The 16,021-nt window shown below is 43.0% G+C and overlaps 1 protein-coding gene across 1 annotated transcript in view; it reads left to right on the top strand.

Annotated features, from left to right (window-relative positions):
• Positions 1–16,021, top strand: part of csgalnact1a (chondroitin sulfate N-acetylgalactosaminyltransferase 1a) — a 162,285-nt gene that overhangs the window by 65,348 nt on the left and 80,916 nt on the right. The window lies entirely within an intron of this gene.

Here is a 16,021-nt window from a genome sequence, read left to right as displayed (position 1 = left end):
GAAAGGTGACTGAATAGTATCTGCGTACCCTGGTCAAATTACTCCTCGCTAACAAAATCTGCTTCTACTGAAAATTACACTTTATCTTTTCTATGTGCAACATCTCGGGGAAAATGTGCTCATATATGTGTGTCCTGACTTGCATTTTATGTACATTTTGCCTCTTACAGTCATTGCACTTAAATTCTGTCAGCCCATTGTCACATTTATTAAACAACAACAAATCCCAATTAAACGAGTAGGGAATTTATGAATCAAAAATGGTGCAAAATGTGAATTAAAATTGCCAAACAAGTGCTGCTAAGGACATATGAACACTACCCATTACAATCAGGAGTAAGCAAACACTACTCATAATTCAACAGCATGGAAGGAATCAGAAACTAATAAACTCACTCAAAACATATTTTTTGAAAATCTGTTCAACTGCCATCTTATTTTCTCAGAAGCCTTGGTGCCCTTGCCCTAGAAATAAGCTTTTAAAATAAATAAAAGATTATAAATTTTCAACCTTAATGAAAAATAGGAAAATACAGCAGCTACGATAATGTGACACAGATATAAGGTGGATTCTTTAATTTGTTTTAGGAGTTCGGCCTCTTTGAGAATCTTCCTGGGCAGTGATATTTCCCTTTTGAAGTAATATAAATTCGTTGTTCCCGCTGGTACTTGGTAATTTACTCCTTTATTTTAGGGGATAAGTAAGCCTCAAGTTTTATCTGTCAATTAGTGCATTTTGGAATGAGAGGGTGACACACTAGTGAAAAATGTTCATGTTAACAGCACTTAAAGGTTATTCCCAGTAAGATATGCTCAGTTGCATTGGACATTATAGTTGCTAACTCAAAGATCAGTGTAGCAAATCTTTTACAAAGTGACTCTTACTGGCTTAATATATTTGCTGATGAGTCACACTCCAAATTTTAGTGCATTTTTGCCATGCTTGAGTGCATTTTCAATATTGGAAATAGCCCGAAGATTGGCCAGAAGATAGATGGAGATTGGACACAAAACCCTTCCCTTTACCTTTGCTAATCATAAATGTTTTCAGTTTAGAATGATGAGCAAAATGGGTTTATGTTCAATATTTCAGGCCCTGTAAAATGATGGCAAACAAGTTGTGGAAGAACGATAGGAAAAGGATTAAAGTAGGCAATGACAGATTTTCTGGAGTGAGCATATAGAGGGTTCTAGGCAGATAAGAGAGTGCCATAATACATGAGTGAAACTGAAGTGGCGCAGCAACACCATACCAAAGCTCGAGGTTTTCCTGCCCTACAGCACCCTTTAGAATTCTGTATAATCTATCTCTAGCTAACTGTATATTGCATTTCATACAGCACACACATTTTGTGAATGTAACACTTCCTTTGTGTAAGACTACTATTTCACATCTTGTACCCTTCTGTCATTCTTTAATAATCAGCCCAAGTTTTTTTCTAATCTAGGCAAGTTTGTTGTATTATACCTGATTGGGTCATTTTCCCCATGTCAATGACTCCTAACTCTTCTCCATCCAATTCTACACCCTGGGCCTGCGGCAGAGTTTAAAGAAATTAAAATAATCTAAAAGAATGTAGCAGCTCCAAGTCAGCTATAAATGTTGAAACTCCTTAAAATGATGGATTCTTATAATTAAGAATATTGACACTGGATGAATCACCATGTTCTGGCCATATATGGGGATCAGTGGCCTGCCTTCATCTCTCTTCCAGTGCTGCTCTTGAATCAGCTAAGTGGATGAACCCTGCTCACTATTGCCCTCTGATGGTAATACGAACAACACTTCTTGTAAAGTAGTGCCTTTAATATAGTAAAACATCCCAAGGTGTGTCACAGGAACACTAAAATGCAAAATTTGATGCCATACCACATAAGTTAATAATGGGGCAGATGGTTAAAAACTTAGTCAAAGAGGTAAGTTTTAAGGAGCGTTTTAAAGAAGGAACAAGAGGTAATGAGGTGGGGAGGTTTACAGCAGAAATTCCAGCTGAAGGCCTGGCCACCAATGGCGGAACAGTTAAAATCGGGGATGTTCAGGAGACTCGAATTGGGTGAGCTCAGCGATCTCGAGGGATTGTAGGGCTGGTGGAGATTACAGATTGGGGAGGCCATGGAAGGATTTAAAAAAAAAGAATGAGAATTTTTAAATCAAGGCATTATTTAATGGGCTAAGTCCAAGAACCAGCCATATGGGAAAATTTGAGGTATGAAGCCAACTCTTACCAGTGTATGGTGATACACTTTGGAAGGAGTAATTTGACAAGGAAGTATTCAATGAACGGCATGGCACTAGGAACTTCTGAGGAACAAAGGGACCTTGGCGTGTGTGTCCGTAGATCTCTGAAGGCAGAGGGGCATGTTAGTGGGGTGGTGAAAAAGGCATGTGGGACACTTACCTTTATCAATCGAGGTATAGATTACAAAAGCAGGGAGGTCATGTTGGAGTTGTATAGAACCTTGGTGAGGCCACAGCTGGAGCACTGTGTGCAGTTCTGGTCGCCACATTATAGGAAGGATGTGATTGCACTGGAAGGAGTGCAGAGGAGATTCACCAGGATGTTGCCTGGGATGAAACATTTAAGTTATGAAGAGAGGTTGGATAGACTTGGGTTGTTTTCGTTGGAGCAGAGAAGACTGAGGGGCGACCTGATCGAGGTGTACAAGATTATGAGGGGCATGGACAGGGTGGATAGGGAACAGTTGTTCCCCTTAGTTGAAGGGTCAGTCACAAGGGGGCATAAGTTCAGGGTGAGGGGCAGGAGGTTTAGGGGGGATGTGAGGAAAACCTTTTTTACCCAGAGGGTGGTGACGGTCTGGAATGCACTGCCTGGGAGGGTGGTGGAGGCAGGTTGCTTCACATCCTTTAAAAAGTACCTGGATGAGCACTTGGCACATCATAACACTCAAGGCTTTGGGCCAAGTGCTGGTAAATGGGATTAGGTAGGTAGGTCAGGTGTTTCTTACAGGTGCAGACTCGATGGGCCGAAGACCCTCTTCTGCACAGTGATTCTGTGATTCAGTGCATGGCACAGTGGTATCACACCATCAGAACGAAGCAGTCTAAATTGAGTGCTTTTTCCGTTCGACTTAACACAGACACTTCAGTTAAAAACCAAAGCCTTCATAATCATGGCTGCATGCACGACACAGACCAAATGCTTTTGCTTGAATACCGGTAACTCATTTTGGAGCCCGTGCCATTAGTCTCTTCAGTTGATACTGATCAGCAAAGATTAAATCTACGGAAACCCTATACATCGTTCAGTAAACTAACTGTTTTTCTAGTGCTGGCCAGAGGTGTTAGGCTCTGCGCTCTGACTTAGATTCAACAAACATTCCAATAATCTTAGAATCTTGCACAGGTGGTGGCCATTTGGCCCATCATGCATGTGTTGGCTCTTTAATGAGCTATCCATTTCCCTGTTCTCTCCCCAATTCCCAGCAATTTTTCCTTTTGAAAATTGCTATTGATCCTGAAATGGTTCTGTAAAAGAGGGGACATTAATGAGAAGATTTCCTTGAGAAGTGCATTTAAAAAAATCTAATTACCTCTGTTGAGCCAGGTCTGTTAATCAAGGCAAATAAATTGTTCCCTTTTAGCTGTGTTGAGAAAGATAAACTTCACATTATCTAGAGATATGTTGGCAATATGATGACAGGATGAGCATAGATCCACAATTAATGTATTGGTAATATTATTGTAATGTGTCTGTCCCCGAAGAGAGTGCAACCATTTACATAACTGTACTGACATCAGAACTGCCATCAAGGAAGTTTGGGTGTGGTGCTACTCAGGAGCAGAATGGGAGAAATGGATTTGTGCCAAATTTGCAGCTGAACTCAGGCATCAGATATTTGCCAGTTGGTTTGAAAAAAAATTGAACCTGCCTGAGAAGGATGAAATGGCAGAAAACTACTCAATGTGTGCTATTTGTGAATCTAAGCAGTGATCTTGTGTAGGCTAATCAACTACAGAGGGCGACATGAGAAAGGGTGGGAAATCACAAGCCATACCTTGGCCATCTCCTTGCCTAATATTCACAGAGAAACACTTGCAACAGGGTTTAGCAGGAAGGCACTCCTAAAACCACAGGCATTAAGGCTGGTCAAAGTGCTCCTCCTGCTCCCCCAGCTGTGGTCAGTTCACACATTTAGCGAAAATGGCCCAGTCTCTCTTCTCACCAGTTCAACTGTATAAAAATGTCAGCCTAGGTTTTGTACTCAGGTCCACGCAGTCTCTCTCTCTTTTCATATTGCTGGATGTCCTGGAAGCCAGCTACACTCTTGACTTGAAAAAATCCCCTTGTGTTCAAGTCACCAATTGAAGCTTCACAGTTTTTACTTTCTAGAATCCAGATTTACTTTGGAGTAATGCTGCAGGTTTACTTTATACAACCTAATATCTTGTCTGATTCTTTAAGTTTCCACTTGGCCACCTTCTACCAAGTGCACATGTCAACAGTTTCAATAGTCTCCCCTTGCCGCTTTCCTCAGTCACTGGAAATTAGACTCACTCTCTGTGTGCATAGAACTTTCACTAAGCCAGTTATGAAATCATACCTTTATTGTGATGGCTTGTGGCTGGAAACAACAAGAAAGGAAATTGTTGACAGTATTGTGCAGCTTTTAAAATCCTATCTTATTACAACAATTGCTTTTTAAAACAGCCTTTTAAATGTGAACATAATCTATATCTCCAAAAGGCTTTCAGTAAGGTTCCAGATAATAGGCTGACGAATGAAGTCAGAGCATATAGAGAAAGGGGTCAATTAACAGAATGGATAGCAGGCTGGCTGAAGGGCAGGAAGCAGAGAGTAAGGGTAAAGTCTTCCAATGGACTTTTGACTGGGCCGCTAAACCTCCAGCGGCGGGTCCCACAACACGGGGGGTCGGAGGTGGGGGTCCCTCTAGGACCAGTGCTAGGACCACTGTCGGTCACAATTCATATTAACAACTCAGACTTTGGAATCAAAAAATACAATTTCTAGATTTGCGTGTGACGACAAATTCAGAGCAACTCACTGCAATACATTACAAAACAACGTTAATAAACTTGATGAATGGGCATTTGAATAGCAAATAAATTTTAACATAATTATGAGATATTACATTTTTAGTAAGAAAAGTGGAGGCGACGTATTACTTGAAAACTACGGCTTAGAGAAACAAAGGGATCTTAAAATACAAATGTGGAAATCACTAAAAATTGAAATGAAGATTAATAAAGCTGTAACAAAAGTAGACCAAGCATTATTTCTGGAGGGATGGAAATGAGAAGTTATGCTAAACTTGTATGGAACCTTGGCTACAACACATTTGGAGTACTAGGGAGTTCCGGTTGCTCCATTATAACAAAGATACAGAGGCACAGGAGAGGGTGCAGATAAGATTCACAAGGATGTTACCAGAACTTTGAGCTTATACGTATTAGTAAAGGATGAAGAGGTTTGGTCTTTCCTCTTGAAAAGAGAAGATTGAGGGGCGGCCTAACGGAGGTCTTTTAAGTTATGAAATGTAAACACAGAGGTCGGGATTTTCCGGCCCCCTTGTTGTGGGACCCGCCGTGGGAGGTTCAGCGGCCCAGCCAAAAGTCCATTGACTTTCGGCGGGACCGGACGGGACAATCCTGGCGGTGGGTGGGGCCGGAAAATCCCACCCAGAGAGTTTCCACTTGTGGCAAGGAGCAAAAGTAGAGGCCAGCACTATAAGATAGTCACCAATAGGGACACCCAATAGGGAATTGAGAAGCAACTTCTTTTAACCAGGTAACGGTAAGAATATATGGAACTTGCTACATACCACAGGGAGCGGTTGAGGCATTTAAGGGGAAGCTGGTCAATCCAAAACTAAACTAAGGAATAGGCAACATCTCTATAGCACTTAGCTCCGGGACTCTCCTTTGATTTAAGAGCAGGTCCCCTAAAGACAATTTCCAGCAGTTTGCTTTTAAATTTACACCTGTCCAGCAGGGCAAGGAGTTGGCTTCAGATTGTAACAACTGGTAGGACTAGTGTCAGTTGTAGACCAGTTCTTCTTGAGGCATATAAAATTGTTAAGGACAAGAATAAAATTAACCCAGGATGCTACTTTAAATTAAATCACAGGACTGGAACAAGTTGATATTAGGCTCAAATTAGAGAGAAGGACTTTTCAGGGCAACTATCAGGAAGTTCTTTCACACTAAGAAATATCAAGTTTTTTAATAAACTTGCCAACAGAGTAACGGAGGCAAAAGTCTTGGAATCGTGACATTAAGAATCAAGTATACAATGGAGGAATGTTAGTGTCAGGCTGGATGCATGAATCTAAATGGCCTTCCTCATCTCTGATTATCTTGTGATTTGGTAGCATGTAATAAATTACTTTGAAATACAATCACAGTAAGAAGGCAACTATGGCAGCCTTTTTGCACTCAGCAAGTCTTCTCAAACAGCACTGAGAAATTATTGACAAGTTAATCGAATTTTGGTGGCGTGGTAAAGACGATAATGTTGGAGAGGACACAAAGAGATCACTTTGCTCTTTGAATGTAATATAAAAACAGCAAATCTGGCAGTATAATTAAATAATTAATCCATCAAGCTGGGTTAATGTCCAGTCCAAAAAACAGTACTTCCAATTTTGTTACATTCAAATTAATGCTGGACTGAATTGCCTGTCTGAATTTATGGCTTCAGGTTCTGTAGTGGGGCTTAAACCCATTAGCATTAGTTAATTAGCTTTAAATTAATGGTGGCATCAAACAATGAGAAGCTGTTCTGCCATTCTACTTGGTATTGTACTTTGAAGTTTGTATTAATGCTGAAGCAATGCCCACATTTTTCAAATGATACTCCTCCAAAAGACCTTGAAAATGACACTGCAATATCTCATGTTTAAAAGTGCTCCAGCTAAGGACAGAAATTGATTTCAAGGCTGCTGTTGGAATTTCTCTGAATAAGTTTGCTAAGAATATTCTGAACTTTTTGACTCAAAAAAATATGCAAAAAGAATCAGTGCACATAATGGATTTTCTGCAGCACACTTGGGCCCCTTTACAAACCTTCCTGAATTTGTATATCAAATGCATCGTGATTGGGAATCAATTCAATGGGAATCTCTCTCCCACCTTCCCTTCTGTACAAAGCAATTCATTTAACAGGATTGATGTCAAGCACTGACACAGTTTCTCTGACCTATCAGCAGCAAGGGCTCAGCTCAAGTTAATTTAACTGACACTTGCACATTAATGCCCAACCATCTCCAATTTTGTCTGAAGCCCTTATTGGCTCTTATCAGCTCTCTATCCCACGTCTATGGAACAGCAGGATATTTGCGCTTTGATTCCTCATGCGGTGTTTGCCTTACTGTGGGCCACAGCAAGCGGAGATGGAAAATTCAACACATGCATGGCCTGCCTCCCTGCTGGAGGGTGGGACAGAGGGATTTAAAGAGGAAAGAGATGAAGAGTTGAAAAATAGCACTTGGAGGCAATATAGCTTTTTTAAAGAAAAATATCACTCTTGGGATGTGGGTATTACTGCCAAGGCTGCCACTTATTGACCAGCCCAAGTTTGCCTGAGAAGATGCTGATGCATTTGTTAGGCCACCTCGAGCGGCAATATTAAGAGCCAATGATGTATGCGTGGGACTGGAGTCATATGTAGATCAGGCCAGGTAAGGACATCAGGTTTCCTTTCCGAAAAGACATTAGGTTTTTGCAATAAATAATAATGCAGCTTCATCATCATATTTACTGATTGTAGATTTTCACTTCCAATGTTTAAAAAAAAAACGAAATTCAAATTCTCAAACAGCCATGATTTAAGCTCACATTCTCTGGGTTACCAGTCCAGCAACATAACCACGACAGTGGCATGCTCTTATATTATAAATGACGCAAGGGAGAATTTTGAAAATAGCAAGTTATAACCTGCAGTCTCAATATGATGCAAAGGGAAAGTTATAGTTTTCATTAATTTTTGACAGGTTCAGGTTTGAAATTTTTGATCTAGAACTCAAAGGCTGTTGAAAGAAAACAGCAGCCAAGTCCCGTGTGTTCCTCGTGTAGTTAGAATTGATGGAAGAAGTGCGGACGTACCCGCAATGGCTGCCGTGTGCAGAGACTGGCTGGTTAGGAGGCCCACCTCAGTGCTCTGGGAATTCATCCCGGCTGTAAAAAAACACAATAAAACCAAAGCATTCGACCCTCACCCCCACCACCCCCCCCCCCCCGCCCCCCCAACACACACACACACACACGCCCTATTCATGCCAAATCATGCTACCCCTAGCCCCCACCCATCCCCATGGTCCCTCATGCCCTCCATGTCAACTTATGCCTCCCCACCCACCCCCTTAACCCCTCATATCTTCCATGCCAACCTAAGCCCTCTACCCACCCCATGCCCTTTATAGCTCCTATGTCAACTTAGTGGCTACTCATACCAACACATTCTCTCTCACCCACTGTCCTTTGTCCTTACACCTGCCATGCAAACTCACCCAGTATCCACTATGGACAGATACCAGGAGCCATTCTGAAATAAAATAAAGTTCTGCGTTTATTGGTAACTGCACTATTAAAAAAAACACTCTCATTGATAACAGTCCATTCAATACAGTTAAATCCCCTCAAGTAGTTAATCCTTTATGAAAACACATATTTGTATTCATAGTCCCACATCAAAGACTACGCCCCCCCCCGCCCCCATGGCGATAATGATAGGTTGTGAAATCAGTCATGCAGCACTAATCCTATAATGTTATCCCTCAGTGAAATTGCAAGCAGTCAGGGCAGGCGGTTTTTAAAAAAGAATCTAAAAGCTTGGGGATTTAAATGCCTTGTCAGTTCCAATGAGTTTATTCACTTTTTACACACATCCATGTCTAATTTTAACAATTCTAAAGGGCACTTGACTTCTCCCAAAGGGTGCCTGACCTCTCCCAAAGAGGTCCCTGGACCTATCCAAAAGGGTGCCTTACCTCTCTATGACATACCCTACCTCTCCAATGATTGCAACAGCTTTAGAGACCTTTTGCTCAATTGCCTAAAGCCCACAAGTCATGTTTTGCACATCCCACTGTTGAAAATTGGACCTGTTTGAAGGATGACGCTCATGTGCAGCTGCCTCCATGAACCACAAATGTGCAAACTACAACCCGCCCCCTCTTTCCCATCCCCAGCGAAAATGGTGTTTCTGTTTTGGAGAGGGGCTTTTGGGATCCGGCTGTGGTGTCATTTTGGCTAAGTCAGAGACCCCTTCCATCCCTGAGAAAATTCATGTCTGTGCGTATTTGAGTAGTGTATGGTGTGGGGATGTGCATGCAGTTGGAGAGAGTGTGTGCATATATGCGTGAGTATTTGTATGTGTGTGTTGTGCGGTTATGTGTTTGTGTGTATGGTGGAATTAAAGTATTGCTTCCCATATCCTCAAGAGTGTTAAAAATCCAAAATTCCTACATTGTGCGTTTGCTGTTTTCACCATCAAAGATTTCCTTTCTGTTGGGGTGGAGGTCAGATAGAAGAGGCGGGAGCTGGTTAGTAGCGCAAGCCCATTTTCTAGGTGCACAACTTGGGCAAGGATCCAGATTGGCAGTATTCCCACTCCTCACAACTCCCGCAGCAGATTGCCCTTTTCGGGGCATGGTGGGGTTGAGGCATTGCAGGTCTTAGACCTAATCCATTGCAACATGGACTGACTTTGGGTGCCTGATTATCTGTGTGAGTGTCAGTATGGACAATAACCTGAGTAATCTGTTAGAGGATTAGTACTGCCTTGATAATTTGGATTGCAAAGTATCCTGAGAGCTATGATGTACCTTCAGAAATACCTGTCATAATGGATACTGCCTAATTCAGACAGGTATTTTCACATACACAGGAGAGTTTACAAAAATCATGCCTTGTGGTTCTCTGCAATTCACTACCTTTATGCGGTAATTTCTAGGGTCTAATTGCATTATCCATTGTCCACTTCTAATAAAATTTATCTCTAACTGCAATGGTGCTAATGGATAATAAAATCTGCCAACAGCTCCAGTTATATGGCACACAGTGAGACCGATGGAAGATTGACGCGCGAGACACCTCAAGCAATTGCCTCATTAATGATGGTCTATTGATTGCTCCTTCCAAACTTCATCACGCCAACAATTTACTGGCAGTCTCAGTTAATGAGATTCTGCCCATCCTAGATCAGCTTTTTAATCATGTCTGTTCTGCAAACCTGACTGGAAACTGGGATGCCCTATTGCATGTTGGAAACATTCTCTTCTCTGTATATTAATCCTAACTCGACGCACAATTGGAGCTGGGTGGGGTGGGGGAGTGGGTGGGGGATTGTGGGGAAGGAGAGGCACAGAATTTAGCCACAAACTGTCAAGCTGCTATTGCATGTGCTGGGGTGAAATGTATGACAGCATTTTCAAACCAACTTCAAATTGCTTTTTAGAAACTGCAGGAATTGTACCAGTGAGGACTTGAAAATTAAACTAAAGATAAACCTTGCATTGATGTAGCGCCTTTCACAACCCTGGGATGTCCCAAAGCGCTTAACAACCAATGAAATACTTTTGAGGTGTAGTCTCTTGTAATGTAAGAGATGTGGCTGCCAATTTGCCGACTGCAAGGTCCCAGAAACAGCAGTAAGATAATGATCAGATCGTTTAGTTTTACTTTAGTGGTGTTGTCTGAGCAGGATACCAGTGTTCTTTAACACCCTCCTGAGAGGGCAGACAGATCCTCAGTTAAGACTGCATTTCTGACAGTGGAGCACTCCCTCAATACCAAGCTCAGGTCTCTGGAGTGGGATTTGAACCCACAACCCTCTGCTTCAGAGACAAGAGTGCTACCAAATGAACAATCTCAGCAATTGATCAGGGAGCCTGTCTCAGCTCTCTAGTACAGCATCCTTTCCATTTAGATAGGAAAAGCAATTTGTGTCAATTCATTTCTTTTCTTTTGAAAAAGAGGTGAATATATTTCAGTTCCTTACCAGTTGCCATTTTCTGCACTTCCTCTTTTCTGGACTAATTTGGGCCAGATTTTCCTCTGCTTCTCTTCCAGAAATTCAAAATGAGACAAAATCAGGCATGAGGCCGGCCAACACACTCCTACCCTGTGCTCATGTCCCTCTACCTCCACCAAGGCGGATGCTCTTTCCCTGTGTGTAACTAACAGTGGGAAAGGACTGTTCAGCAACCATCCCATTTCTCCACCTACCACCTCCATTTCTGCCAGACCCAGGGACTGGCAGGCGAAGAATGGCAGTAGTCCCTGGAATAGCTGTGTGAGCACAGTGGGGAGGAGAGGCCTCCTCACCCCACTGTTTACACTGGTGTCACAGTCCCACTCCACTGCCAAAACATGGAGAATTCTGCTGATTGACTGTTGCTGGTGTACAGTTCTATGGACAGTCATTGCCCTGATGTATCTGACTCAAGCAACCTTTCTCCATTTGTGAGCTTGCCCAATGTATGTGAGAGGCCGTCCAACTCTGGAACATCACAGAAAACCTCACACACGTGTGTTTTCTAGTTGGGCTGCTGCGTAGAAATCTGAACAGGAGCCCAGACTTACTTTCATCCGATCACTCAGATCCCATCCTGTATCCGTATCCTGTTCTTTCACTCAACAATCACCCCTTTTTTATACTGAAACACCTTGGTTCCTGACCACCCAATGATCCAAATTTAAAAAGCTCATTCATGTGTTTAAATCTCATGGTCTGACCCTTCCCAATCTCCGTAAACTCCTATAGCGCTACCAACCTCTTCCCACCATTGCCACCACCACCCAATTCTCTCCCCTCCCCCCCGCGCCCAAGCTCTGTTCCTCTGACTCCAGCCTCTTGTGTATTCCTGCACTTCCTTCACTCCACAGGTAGTGACCATGCCTTCAGTTGCCCAAGCCCCATACTTTAGCATCCCTTTCCTAAACCCCAACTGCTTCTCCTCCAAGGATTTCCTAAAAATCCACCTCTTTAATCAAGTTTCTGGTTGTCCCACCTGTTCCTTTGGCTTGCCGTACATTTTGCCATATTCCTCTATTGATCCCTGTGGGGTGTATTTCTACATAAAAAAGCACTCTATAACATACAAGTTGTTGTTGTTGTACTACAATTTAAAAACAAAATTATTCTCAGGATTGTAAGATTGGCATTTATTGGCCCCCCCCACCTCAGTTTCCAACAAGAGAGAATCTGTCTCCCCTTGACATTCAACAGCATTACCATCACTGAATCCCCCACCATCACCATCCCGGGGGTTACCATTGACCAGAAGCTGACCTGGACTAGCCATACAAATACTGTGGCTACAGGAGCAGGTCAGAGTCTGTGAATTCTGTGCAGAGAAACTCACCTCCTACCTCCCGAAAGCCTCTCCACCACCAAGTCAGGAGTATACTCCTCAATACTCTCCATTTGCCTGGATAAATGCAGCTCCAAAAACACACAGAAAGCTCGACACTATCCAGGATAAAGTAGACTGCTTGATTGGCATTCCATCCACCACCTTAAACATTCACTCCCTCCACCACCAATACACAGTGGCAGCAGTGTGTTATATCTACAAAATGCACTGCAGTAACCCGCCAAGATTCCTTTGACAGCACCTTCCAGACCTCTAGAAGGACAAGGGCAGCAGATGCATGGGGTCATCACCACCTGCAAATTCCCCACCAAGCCACACACCATCCTGAATTGGAACTATATTGAAGTTTCTTCGCTGTCATTGGGCCAAAAACCTGGAACTCTCTTTCTAGCAGCGCTGTGGATGTACTTAAACCACATGGACTGCAATGGCTCAGGAAGACGAGTCACCATCACTTTTTCAAGGGCAATTAGGGATGGGCAACAAATGCTGCCCTTGTCTATGATGCTCACATCCCATAAAAGAATAAAAAAAAGTTATATTGAGAAGGTAGGGGTGGGCCTTCTCCTTGAAGCAGTTTGCTACAACTGAGTGACTTCAGAGGGCCACTAAGACACAACCATTGCTGGCTTGGGACTGGAGTCACATATACACCAGACAGGTAAGGACAGCAGATTTCCCTCCTGCATATTAGTGAACAAGTTGGGTTTTAATGACTGTCCAACATCTTCAAGGTTACTTTTACTGATGCCAAATTTTTATTTCCCATCTTTTAAAAATAAATTCAATATCTGAAACTGCCTGGGTAGGATTTTATAATGCATTTGCTGGGTTGTAGTAACAGGAACATTCAGCGCCTCTCCCCTGTTCACTGATCTTTCTTAATTCCATTTACCTTCCTTCTTTATGCCTTAGTATCTTTCCATAGCTAAAATCTATCACTTACAATTTTGAAATTTTCTATAGACATCGCCTCAACAGCTTTTTAATGGAGAGGGGAGATTGAGGAAACATTTTTCACCCAGAGGGTGGAAGGGAGCTGGAACTCACTGCCTGAAAGGGTGGCGGAGGTAGAAACTTTCACCACACTTAAAATGTACTTGGATGTCTGCTTGAAAAGCTGTGATAACGTACATAATGGACTGAATCTGAATCCCCCTTCGCTGTAAATTTTCTATGATTTCTGTAATTGCCTATGAGAGAGTTCCAGATTTCCACTAGCCTCTATGTGCCTGGCCACAAAAAAAAAATTAAAAAGGCTAATGGAATTGTCCTAGCGCTGATTTTCACATTACTCTCCCTCTGTTTTGGACTCCCCCACCTGCGGAAATAGACCATAGACCATAAGACATAGGAGCAGAAATTAGGCCATTCGGCCCATTGAGTCTGCTCCACCATTCAATCATGGCTGATAAGTTTCTCAACCCCATTCTCCCGCCTTCTCCCCGTAACCTTTGATCCCCTTACCAGTCAAGAACCTAACTATCTCGGTCTTAAATACACTCAATGACCTGGCCTCCACAGCCTTCTGTGGCAATGAATTCCATAGATTCACCATTCTCTGGCTAAAGAAGTTTCTCCTCATCTCTGTTCTAAAAGGTCTTCCCTTTACTCTGAGGCTGTGCCCTCGGGTCCTAGTCTCTCCTACTAATGGAAACATCTTCCCCACGTCCACTCTATCCAGGCCTTTCAGTATTCTGTAAGTTTCAGTCAGATCCCCCCTCATCCTTCTAAACTCCATCAAGTATAGACCCAGAGTCCTCAAACGTTCCTCGTATGTTAAGTCTTTCATTCCTGGGATCATTCTCGTGAACCTCCTCTGGACCCTCTCCAGGGCCAGCACATCCTTGAGATACGGGGCCCAAAATTGCTCACAATATTCTAAATGTGGTCTGACCAGAGCCTTATAAAGCCTCAGCAGCACATCCCTGCATTTATATTCTAGTCCTCTCAAAATAAATGCCAACATTGCATTTGCCTTCCTAACTACCACGTCAACCTGCAAGTTAACCTTAAGAGAATCCTGGACTAGGACTTCCAAGTCCCTTTGCACTCCAGATTTCTGAATTCTCTCCCCATTTAGAAAATAGCCTATGCCTCTATTCTTCCTACCAAAGTGCATGACCTCACACTTGCCCACGTTGTATTCCATCTGCCACTTCTTTGCCCATTCTCCTAACCTGTCCAAATCCTTCTGCAGCCTCCCCGCCTCCTCAATACTACCTGTCCCTCCACCTATCTTTGTATCATCTGCAAACTTAGCCAGGATGCCCTCAGTTCCTTCATCTAGATCATTAATGTATAAAGTGAAAAGTTGTGGTCCCAACACTGACCCCTGCGGAACTCCACTAGTCACCGGCCGCCATCCTGAGAAGGACCCCCTTATCCCCACTCTCTGCCTCCTGCCAGACAGCTTGTCTTAAACAACTCAATCACAACATTCCTTAGCCTTCTATACTCAAGAAAGTACACGCCTAGTCTATGAAATCTGTCCTAATAATTTAACCCTCTAAGCCCCAGTATCAGTCTGATGAGTTGTATAGAACCTTAGTGAAGTTGTATAGAACCTTGGTGCGGCCACAGCTGGAGTACTGTGTGCAGTTCTGGTCGCCACATTATAGGAAGGATGTGATTGCACTGGAGGGGAGATTCACCAGGATGTTGCCTGGGATGAAACATTTAAGTTATGGAAAGAGGTTGGATAGACTTGGGCTGTTTTCGTTGGAGCAGAGAGGACTGAGGGGCGACCTGATCGAGGTGTACAAGATTATGAGGGGCATGGACAGGGTGGATAGGGAGCAGCTGTTCCCCTTAGTTGAAGGGTCAGTCACGAGGGGACATAAGTTCAAGGTGAGGGGCAGGAGGTTTAGGGGGGATGTGAGGAAAAATCTTTTTACCCAGAGGGTGGTGACGGTCTAGAATGCACTGCCTGGGAAGGTGGTGGAAGTGGGTTGCCTCACATCCTTTAAAAAGTACCCGGATGAGCACTTGACACGTCATAACATTCAAGGCTATGGGCCAAGTGCTGGTAAATGGGATTAGGTGAGTAGGTCAGGTGTTTCTCACATGTCAGTGCAGACTCGATGGGCCGAAGGGCCTCTTCTGCACTGTGACTCTGATTCTGCATTGCCCTCCTTCCAAGGCCGATATCGCATTCCTGAGGTGCTGAATGTGACACTCCAGATGGGGTGTAATCAGAGCTTTATATAATTGAAGCATAACTTCCAACTACCTCTTTGTACTCAAGCCCCCTTGTGATAAAGGCTGACATTTCATTAGCCTTCTTAATTTTTGTTTGTACCTGTCCACTTGTTTTTAGTGATTTTTGTACTTGGACCACTATATTGCACTCCCTTCTCCACTATTCCTAGATTTTTGCCATTTAGGAAATACTCTCATCTATCTCTCTTCAGCCCAAAATGGATGACCTTGCAAGTCCCCTCACTGAACTCTGCTGCCAGAATTTTGCCCACTCCCTTAATCTATCAATGCTCCCTTTGCAACTTTTTGCTCTCATCTACAATCATTGGTGTACAACCAAGGTGTACCACCTAACTTCATGTCATTGGCAAAATTGGATATTTGGCTATGTCTTCCTTTATTCACATTATTAATAAATATGATGAGAAGCTTAGGCCCAGTACAGATTGCTAGTGGACACCAC

Source organism: Cetorhinus maximus, chromosome 1, assembly GCF_964194155.1.
Source record: "Cetorhinus maximus chromosome 1, sCetMax3.hap1.1, whole genome shotgun sequence".
NCBI classification, from domain to species: Eukaryota; Metazoa; Chordata; class Chondrichthyes; order Lamniformes; family Cetorhinidae; genus Cetorhinus; species Cetorhinus maximus.
Note: the sequence above shows the minus strand (reverse complement) of the source record. Positions and strands in the feature narration are given on the sequence as shown.